Source organism: Alexandromys fortis, unplaced genomic scaffold (assembly GCF_014885135.2).
Source record: "Alexandromys fortis isolate MF-2015 unplaced genomic scaffold, M_Fortis_MF-2015_v1.1 scaffold_245, whole genome shotgun sequence".
NCBI lineage: Eukaryota > Metazoa > Chordata > Mammalia > Rodentia > Cricetidae > Alexandromys > Alexandromys fortis.
In genome coordinates, this window is record NW_026068139.1 from 1575692 (window position 1) to 1586664 (window position 10973).

The window sequence follows — 10973 nt, forward strand, 5'->3', positions numbered from 1 at the left end:
CATTGATATTAAGTGATATTAATGACCAGTGGTTGTTAAATCCCATTATTTTTTCTGGTGTAAGGCTGAGTTTGTGGATACGTATTGTTTAAATCTGTTTTTGTCCTGGAATATCTTGTTTTCTCCATCGATGGTGAATGCAGGCTTTGCTGGGTAAAGTAGTCTGGGCTTGCATCCATGGTCTCTTAGTGTCTGCAGCATATCTATCCAGGACCTTCTGGTTTTCACGGTTTCCATTGAGAAGTCAGGTGTAATCCTGATAGGTTTTCCTTTATATGTTACTTGATCTTTTTTGCTTGCAGCTCTTAATGTTCATTCTTTATTCTGTATGTTTTTTGTTTTGATTATTATAAGGTGAGGCGATGCTTTTTCTGATCCAATCTAATCTATTTGGTGTTCTGTATGCTTCTTGTACCTTCATAGGAATATCCTTCTTTTCTTCTTTGAATTTTTTGACTGTAAAACAATCTAAGTAAAAAGAGATATTTCATTGTTGGGCTGCTAAGGTAAACCAGCCTGTATATTACAAAAGTATCTTAACTTCAGAATTTGGGTCTAAGGATATGTTGCTTTGGAAAAGAGGTTCTTCTTTTGTTTCCATAGAGGATGAGAACCTGTGGAATCCTTCCAGACTGACATGGTTTGATAGACCATGACATTCTCAGAGGTCACCATGAACATCCCCCCCAAATTAATTCACCCAACAAAAAGCAGAAGGAACTTTGGAGAAGAACTATACCCATATTCCCAAGTATTTTTATAAATATTTGTTTACATTTCAAGGGTGGTATGCTATAGTTATTTGCATCAGCATGGATCTTGGTTTATTGATAAAAATTTAAGGTCAATTTTGTTAGATGTATATTTATGCTCTTGGTTAAGGTATTATATTTGTACAGCTTATTTAAAAATATAAAGTATAATTAAGAAATATAATAGATAATCATTTATAATAGTCAAACTTGTAGTCATGTTAGATTTTCTAGATGTACTGGTATGTATTTCAGATGGATAGACATTCTTCAAATCTTTCAGAGATCTTCAGAATGTGGCATTTAAAATGCTTTTTAAGAACTTAGGACTTTTCAGGACAATGACACATATCTATTCCTAGCAGCACCAATTTACTTCAAAACGAAGATGAGTATTGAAGAGGCTCCTTATGGAGTTGGTTAGCCATTTGGGCAAGAAAATGCTCTTGCCTGAACTTCTTGATAAACTGGACATGCAGGACCCTCAGAGAAATGACTGCTAAACTTGCCGAAAGGTGAGACAGTCCTTTGGTGTTCTTGCTTTATGAAAGTGTCTGATAGACATTCTACAGGATACAAAAGGAAGTTACTGACAAACTGCAAATAGAGGCGAACCTGTTTTTAAATTTTCCTGCTGCATGGAAAAGTCTGCTGGATACTATGGGATTATAGCCTGAAGATAAATGCCTCAACGATACAGAAGAACTTTGGGTGAGTGTCTAGGCAGATGTCCATGTCAGTTCTAGAGTTTTGGAAGTTGCTTACAATGCACTTCCTGTTTCCGTAGGTAATATATCTTTCTGGATTCTTTGATGGAGTTGAAGAATAGATAGTAATAATATAGTTTTCCTTAGTTATGATAAAAGATAAAACCAATATAAATATTGTAACTAATTCTTGCTTAATACCTGTTTTGTTATATGTAATTTCACAATGTTAAACTTAAAATCTTCCTTTTCATTTAAACAGAAAAGGGGAGGTGATGTGGAATTCTCCTCTGTATGTGGAAAATATCATTGGTTAATAAAGGAACTGCTTTGGGCCTATAGCAGAAGTATAGGGGAACAGAGCTAGGCAGGGAAAACTAAACAGAATGCTGGGAGAAAGGAGGTGGGGTCAGAGAGAACCATATAGCCTCACCAGAGATGGATGCTGGAACTTTAGCCGGTAAGCCACAGCCATATGGTGATACACAGATTAATAGAAATGGGTTAAATTAAGATGTAAGAGTTAGGTTGGCCAATCAGAAGCTAGAACTAATGGGCCAAACAGTGATTTAAATAATATGGTTTCTGTGTGATTATTTTGGTTCTGGGTGACTGGGATGAACAAGCAGCCCCCTCTAGCATAACATTTGTGCTATGTGACTTGGCCGGGTTCTCTTCATGTTACCTTTTACTCATGGGCTGGGAACGTATGGAACCCTCAGCTCAGACCATTAATGCAAATGATAAGGTTCTTTCTCCAAGTCAGTTTTTGCTGAAATTTACCTCTGGTTGCTTCCCATAGCTAGAAACATGACCTGACTACACATGGTGGTCCTCTCACATTCGAGCCATTTGGCTACCCTAGCACTGTGCTCGCTGAGCAGTGTGGTGCATTTGTTTTGTGGCTTGGGGTCCCTTAGATATTTATTTTTGTTTGCTTGTAAGTGACCTATGCCATGAGAGACCACTCTGGGTAGCCTCAATTACTGAACCTGCCCTCAGAGGGAACACGTTTCCCTGCTGGCCTTGAGGTCTGCTCTGTTTTTGCTGCTTTCAAAACTATCAGGCTATAAATGCTTTGTGGGTGCCTGCTGACTCTGCTTTTTTTCCCTGGGCAGCCCCTGTCTGTAAATGCTTATTTTCTTTCACTCCCATTTTTTTCTATTCTATCACTGCTATCACTACCACTAATCCCATGGAAACTGACAATATTAGTTGGATTCATGAGGCAGCTGTTTCCTGTTGTAGCTTTTGCTCCCCACTGTGGCTGTTGGTGTGGTGGCTTGGCAACAGGATGGTTCATGGTGCTGAGTAATTTTTCTCTCTACTTCATGTATAAAAGAATGTGTGAATAGTGTGGCCACACAGATGTAATTGTGTTTTAAATGTATGTTCTACACAGCCTCTATGTCTCTCTTGTTATTATGTTTAAAACTCCCATGGCTCAAAAAAGTGGTTTCTCCATATATCATGTGACTGCTGCCATTTTGACTGAGGTCAGGTGACCTCATTGCCATCTTAAATGAGGGTCAGTGACCAAGTTCTGCTATATTTACTGGGGTATTCCCCACGTAGTCTCTCAGTTTATTTATGTTTGTCTCTAAATTTCTCTTACTGTCTCTGTTACATGTATGTTTTGCACAGTGGCATGGTTTTAGTAGGGCCCACCAGAAACATCCACTTCATCCAATTCTTCTTTAATGTTTATGTATGTATGTGTCTCTGCATACATGTATCTTAAATGCACATAAGTATACTGTTATATTAAACAGTTCTCTAGTATTATCTAGTATTATCAGTTCTACTGTTAAGCTTCTATTGCAAGCAGTTTTTTCTACTTCTTTTATAATTATAAATCTTACCTGTTAAATTGAGAGCCAGTACAGTCAAGCTTGGACCCAGCTCTCCAGTCAGATTCTATATTGTAGTTATAATGCATCTATACACGATAAAATCCCTCAACTGCTCAGAGATCTGGGGAATATGGAATTTAAATATTTAACTACTAAAAGACTTTTTGTAACAGAGAGAAACAAGTTGGTTCCTAGCAGCAGCACTCTACTTTCTCCAAAGAAGACAAAAGACAGATGGGCACAAAACAACACCCATCCATAAGTGCTGACCACTGAGCAAAACTGACTTTCATCTAAGTTGAAAGTCTCTAGACGGTGGGCAAAATCACCAGAAATGACAGCCTAGCTGCTCAGGTCAAGGTAGGCTTGTCTTCCTACAGATTTCTTTTCCCACAGGATCTTTGGGAGCCTGGCTGACCTTGTGCTAAAAGGCAAAAAGGCAAATACAACCCTCAGTGACCATGGAGAACTCTGAGTAGTAGTTCTAGGTGCCAGCTGAGTAAGTTCTCTGTTGGTTTTTAATCAATAACTTAAGTAAAATTTTATCCTTCTCAAAGATCTCTGATGTAGTTTGACAGCTGAGAGGTTTTGTCAATTTAATAGGATAGCCTTACTAAACAAATTTCAGTAAAATACACAATAAAAGTGATTCAGGTGTGTACCTGCAAGTTATAAAGATGTAAGTACAAAATTCTTTCTGACTCTGTTTTTTGCAGTCTTAAAGATACTTTTCATAATGCAAAAACACCTGTCATACTAGCATATATATTGTTGATTAAAACTTATGCTTTCATAAACCCAAAAAATTCTTGTGAGTTCCAGGGAGCCAAATTGAAGGATCTACCTTAAACAGATCAGATACACCCCTCTCAATTTCCTGGTCCTAAATTTTTTTTTTCTTCTTAAACTTAACTTTGTCCTCTGTTCTGCCAATACCTTAAGCAGGTCTAAAAGACACTAGACATTTCTATACTACAAACCCTGGATAGGAGTAAAGAGACCAGCTACCTCAGGATATGACCAGCATCCAGCTTTCTCAGGTCCCCCCTTAGACTATGCCCACAAATAAACAGGAATTAGTCTTGAGAATCTGCCATCTTGATTCCTTTAACCTATAGTGCCTGACTTCTGGCCTTTTTATTATAAGAGATGGGAATGCTATGGTCTGTCCTATCACTTATTCTGTCTCTTTAAGAGACAAGCTTCCACCTGAAAAAGAGTATCTTCCTCCTCCTTCAGCCTGAGAAGGCTCTCTCTCTACTGTCGCTCTTTGGAAGAGGTAGCTTCTGCCTTTCCTCTCCCCACTTTCTCCCTCTCTCTCTCTCTCACTTTCTCTCACCCTTCCCCTTCCCTTTCATAGCCCACTAAATAAACTCTACTCTCAAAATCTCTCTCCATTGTGTGTTTCTCACCTGCCAAGGTTGAGGCCTCATGTCACCTGCCATGGCCCCTCATGGGACTGGTTTTCCCAGATCTGGGACCTGCTACTCCTCATACCCACTTCTGGTCCTTGCAGAACCACTGCTCCTTTGGGTCACCAGCTACTGCTCAGCTCAGGACACCTGCAGTGTTTTTTAAACCATAAAAATGCCTTTACCTTTTGTGAAGCAAATGTTAAATTCATGGTCAGTTTGTAATAGAATTATCCCTAAAGACTGGATAGAATTGGTTAACAATGTTTTAGAACTTGGTACACAATTACAATGGAGAACCTGGTTCAAATTAGAGGCCAGATTATTGAACAATGGAGTAAAGCTAGAGGTAGGGAAATCCCTTAAGACTAAATTTATGGAGAAGGAGACTATGCTACTATAGAATGACAATCTATATATGATGACCATACCCTGGATTTATGAAGAGTAAAAGCTTTGAATACCTGGGACAGAATTAGAAAAAATTAGAAAGAAAATCAAGTCATTTACTAAAGCTAGACAGGGCTCAAAGGAAGTCTTTTTAAATATTCTACAAAGATTGACTTCATCAATAAGTAGGAAGATACCAAATTCAGAAGCTAGATAAATAATAATTGAATCTCTGGCTTTTGAAAATGCCAATTCTCTAGGAAAATTCTCCATGAAAAAGGATAATTAAGCCATTAGAGGCAGGGTCAGCACCTTTAGAGGAATGGATTTGAGATTCAATGAATACTGAATTAATTCATGATGATGTGAGACTAGAAAAGGTGATTTCCAGAAGTTTGAGAAAAAGAAGCAAAATGTCAAATGTTATTATTGTGACAAACAAATTCATCTTAAAAGGGATTATAGACAGGGTCTTCCTAGAAACAATGTTTTTTTTTTCTTCTTAAGTGTAGGGCCCTGGTCTCCCCTTATTCCTGGGGTACATTCGCAGGGACAGTTTATGATCAGCTAACTAAGCTTCCTGTGTGTTTCTGTGAACTCCCTGCCCCACCTGGTGATTAGCTGCAGGGCATTTACTCCTTTGTTAATATGGTAATTTCCCACCTGCCTGGGTGGAGATCCTGTGCAGCAGTTAGGTACATAAGGATTTCCCCAAGTCTGAATAAATGGCATTCGGCTGGTCTCCTTTCGAATGACCCTGGTCTCTGTGTGTGTGTTCTTTTCAATCTCCAGGCTCTTGCACAACTCGTGTACGGTACAATGGCACGCAAACTGTACCGAGGATGTAACACAAAATCGGGTGTTAAAATTGGAGGCCCCACTGGGATGATCATCGGCAACTAGACCCATCTGCGAGATCTGGAAGTAGGGATCCCTGAGAGGTCGCCCTCGGAAAGGCTGGCCAGCAGGTAAGAAATTGAGCTGCGAGGGTGAATTGGTTATGGGTGCAAGTTATTCTGTTCCAGTGTTAAAGGGCCAGTTAACAGGTCAGTTGTTAGCTCTTTAGGAAAATAAAGGCACTGGTATTAAAGTTGAGACAGCACAAGAGATCATTAAGACGGTTTTAGAGTTTAGTCCCTGGTTCCTACACGTAGGGGTCTTTAACATTACTGATTGGGAGCAGGTAAAGGCTGATCTTCAAAATGCACTGAAAGACCGTGGGCCACAAGAATTCCCCATGGTGATATTTTCACTATGGCGCTTAGTCAGAGATGCTCTTCTCAGTGATGATGTAACAGTGAAAGAGCAATTAGAGAGTTTGAACAAAACCCTTGAGGAGATTCAGGAAGTAGAATCTGTGAGTTCTATTAAGAGTTTTGAGGAACAGGAAGTTTTAGGAACAGGAAGTATTAGAAAGGATATAGAAGAAGAAGAAGAAGAAATTTAGAAAAGGAGATCGCACTGATAAAAAAGAAGTTAGAAAAAGAGGAAAGGAAGGAAGCAAACGGAGATGTCTCCATGAGACCTCTGCTGCAAAATCCTTGCACTACTGCTTCTGCCCCTATAGACTTAGAGGCAGAAATCTGAGAGATCCAGAACAGGTTAAATAACATAAGTAGAGAGAGGCAGATTTATCCTGTTGTGGAAAATATTGATCAGCAGGGATAGAGGGCCAGGCAGCATAACCCCCTGGCCTTTAAGGATATTAAGCAGTTAAAAGAAGCAGTTGTGGACTATGGAGCTCATGCTCCTTTCACTGTAGCTTTATTGGAATCCTTTGCAGAACTCAACTTTATACCCAGTGACTGGATGCAGCTTTGCAGGGCTTGTCTTTCAGGAGGAGATTACTTGTTATAGAGAAGTGAAATGCAGGAAAATTGCAAAAGACCACAGGGAAAAATGCCGAAGCAGGTTTCCCCGAGTATAACCTTGACATGTTAACTGGTGAAGGACAATATGCTGGCTTAGCAGCACAGATTGCATATGATCCTGTGATTTATGCTTAGATAGCTGCAGCAGCCTTTAAGGCTTGGAAAACCTTACCTAACAAAGGATCACAAGAACAGCTTTCTAAGATTTTTCAAGGATCTTCAGAACCTTATTCTGAGTTTATTGAGCGCCTTCTTCAGGTGGGAAGTCGCATTTTTGGGGATGTGGATTCAGCTATGCCAGTCATTAAACATTTGGCCTATGAAAATGCAAATAAGTTTTGTCAGGAAATTTTATGCCCCCATAGAGATGGAGATTTGAATGACTTTATCTGATTATGCAGAGACATTGATGGCACCCAAGTCATGGGCCAGGTAATTGTTTCTGCCCTTAAGGAAGGCCAAGTTGGAGCTAGGCCAAGGAATTGTTTTCAATGCGGAAGGTCAGGACATCTCAAAAGGAACTGCCCTGCTGGTAAAGGGATGGTTAATCAGCCCAGGAAATAAACCAGGTGTGCTGGTACAAGCCTTTAATCCCAGCACTTGGGAAACTCTTGAGTTCAAGGCCAGCTTGGTCTACTGAGTGAGTTCCAGGAACAGCTAGAAGCAGGCCACATAGTGCCATCCACTTCTCCCTGGAATACTCCTATCTTTGTTATTAAGAAAAAGACTGGTAAATGGCGGTTGCTACAAGATCTTAGAGCAGTAAATGATTGTATGGAAATTATGGGGACAACTCAACCTGGCTGCCTCAACCTAAGACAGGAAATGTGTTTTGACCTGGATGCTTTCCATGACAGGTAAGGGGTATTGCCTGATGTCCAATGTCACCCAAGACAGGCCTAGTCATAATTTATATAAAAGGAGGACCTGTAGGGCCCTGGTCTCCCTTATTCCTGGGATACATTTGCGGGGACAGTTTATGATCAGCTAACTAAGCTTCCTGTGTGTTTCTGTGAGCTCCCTGCCCCACCTGGTGATTAGCTGCAGGGCATTTACTCCTTTGTTAATATGGTAATTTCCCACCTGCCTGGGTGGAGATCCTTGTGCAGCAGTTAGGTACATAAGGATTTCCCCAAGTCTGAATAAATGGCATTCGGCTGGTCTCCTTTCGAATGACCCTGGTTTCTGTGTGTGTGTTCTTTTCAATCTCCAGGCTCTTGCACAACTCATGTATGGTACAGTGGCACGTGAACTGTACCGAGGATGTAATACAAAACCGGGTGTTACAATTCAGAATGCCCCTCTTTCCTGGATTCTATGGAAAATATAATAAAGGTAGGTATTGGGCTAATAAATGTAAGTCAATAAGGAATATTCTGGGTTATTCTTTGCATTTTGGAAATTCCATGAGGGTCCTCTGGAAGGACCCTATGTTAAATCTATGTCAGTCATTTCCTGTCAATGTGGAGGAGCCCCCGTCCCTTAACAATCAAAGAACCTATTGCATATTGTAAAAAAACATACTGCTTTGCATAATAGACCAGCTATGGAAAAGAGAATAAAAAATTCAGGAGAAACCATAGAATGCATATTTTGGCAAACTTCTATAAATGAAAAAAGACCAAAATTAAAAATATGAATAGATGATGTTGTCATTGAAGGTATGGTAGGCACAGGTGTGGATGTGACAATAATTTTGTCAGAAACTTTGCATCCAGATTGGCCTCTTCAGGATGTAAAAGTTCAATTTTTAGGGATTGGAACTTTATCTCAGGTAAAGAAGAGCATGAGATGAGTTGAATGTATAGAGCCAGAAAGACAGAAAAGAATATTAAAACCATTTGTGACTAACATAACAATGAACTTGTGGGGACATAATTTGTTACTGCAATGGAATAGTCATATAAACATTCCCCGAATCTTAGGAACAAACCATAAATTAATATATGCTTCTGGGAAAAATACTGGAAGCTTTTATAAAGAACAGCCAATGATAAGGTTGTACAAGAACAGGGCACAAAGCTGTTGATATTTTAAAGGTACTAATAGCCCTAGCTTTAAAATGGTTGACAGACAAACCTGTATGGATTAAGCAATGCTTTTAACAATAGAGAAACTGGTGGCTTTAGAAAAGCTGGTACAGGAGCAACTAGATGCTTAGCTCATTGAAGAATCAAGCAGCCCTTGGAATTCTCCTGAACTTGTTATTAAAAAGAAATCTGTAAAATGGAGAATGGTAACAGAACTAAGAGTTGATAACAAAGGGATTCATCCAACGGACTCCCTACAGTCTGGAATTCCTTTGTCTTCCCTATTGCCTAAAGAATGGCCTCTTATATTTATTGATTTAAAAGTTTGGTTTTTTCACTATACCTTTACAAAAATAAGACAGGGAAAATTGTCTTCACAGTGCCTACTTACAATCCTCAGCCTGCTAAGAGATATCAGTGGAAGATTCTCCCACAGGGGATGTTAAATAGCCTCACTTTTTGCCAATATTTTGTAAGTCAGTCACTAGAAATGATATGTAAGCAATTTTATAATTTATAATTTGCCATTACATGGATGATATTTTAGTATCTGATTCAAATGGATATATTTTAGAAAGAATGGTTGAAGAAGTAAAGAAAATTTTGCCTTGCTGGGGATTACAAATTGCTTCTGAAAAATTACAAATGGAAGATTGTATTAATTATTTAGGTTATTAAATGGGTTTACAAAAATTTGGTCTTAGAAATTCCAAATTAGGGTAGATAATAAATCTTAATGACTTCCAAAGATTTCTAGGAGATGATTTTAATATATGGCATATTTTTGGTTTAGGTACTGATGACCTATTTAATGAAAACTTTAGATGGTGACAAGACCTTATCAGGAAATTATCTGCTGAATTGGGAAAAGAAATGGCTTGATTGAAGAGAAATTACAGAAAGCGCACGTGGGCAAATCTTAAATACATTCTGGTCATACTAGCCTTAAAACATTCCTCTGTAGGAATTTTAAGGCAGACGGAGCATATTATCTTAGAATGGAATTTTTATTATATAAACTGAGTTAAAACATTAGCCAAGGACAATGGCACTGGGTTTTGATCCTACTTCATGTTCTGGCTTTGTGGGAGCCTAGCCTGTTTAGATGCTCACCTTCCTAGACCTGGATGGAGCGGGGAGGACCTTGGACTTACCACAGGGCAGGGAACACTGACTGCTCTTTGGACTTGAGAGGGAGAGGGAAGGGAGTGAGGGGTGAGGAGTTGGGGCAGGGGGAGGGAAAAGGGAGGTGGGGAGGAGGTGGAAATTTTTAATTAAAAAAATTAAAAATTTACATGAAAAATGTCTCTGAGTTAGTTCTAAAAGGAAAACTGAGAATTTGTCATTTACAAGGAATAGACCCAGAAGAAACTATAATACTTTTTTTAAATGCTTTTTTTAAATTAATTTATTTATTTATTAAAGATTTCTGTCTCTTCCCCACCGCCGCCTCCCCTTTCCCTCCCCCTCCCCCAATCAAGTCCCCCTCCCTTGTCAGCCCAAAAAGCAATCAGGGTTCTCTGCCCTGTGGGAAGTCCAAGGACCACCCACCTCCATCCAGGTCTAGTAAGGTGAGCATACCCGAAACTGCCTAGGCTCCCACGAAACCAATAGGTCCAGTAGAATCAAAAACCCGTTGCCATTGTTCTTGAGGTCTCAGTAGTCCTCCTTGTCCGCTATGTTCAGCGAGACCAGTTTTGACCCAGGCTTTTTCAGACCCAGGCCAGCTGGCCTTGGTGAGTTCCTGATAGAACGTCCCCATTGTCTCAGTGTATGGGTGCACCCCTCGCGGTCCTGAGTTCCTTGCTTGTGCTCTCTCTCTTTCTGCTCCTGATTTGGACCTTGAGATTTCAGTCCGGTGCTCCAATGTGGGTCTCTGTCTCTGTCTCCTTTCATCGCCTGATGAAGGTTAATATTCAGGAGGATGCCTATATGTTTTTCTTTGGGTTCTCCTTCTT

The 10973-nt window shown here is 39.7% G+C and overlaps 1 long non-coding RNA gene across 1 annotated transcript; it reads left to right on the forward strand.

Annotated features, from left to right (window-relative positions):
• The first annotated feature begins 421 nt into the window (after window positions 1–421).
• On the forward strand, window positions 422–10183 carry LOC126491167 (uncharacterized). The gene is made up of 4 exons (XR_007589337.1): window positions 422–1463; window positions 5907–6082; window positions 8199–8320; window positions 9809–10183. It is a non-coding gene; the product is annotated as an uncharacterized lncRNA (long non-coding RNA).
• Window positions 10184–10973: the final 790 nt, after the last annotated feature.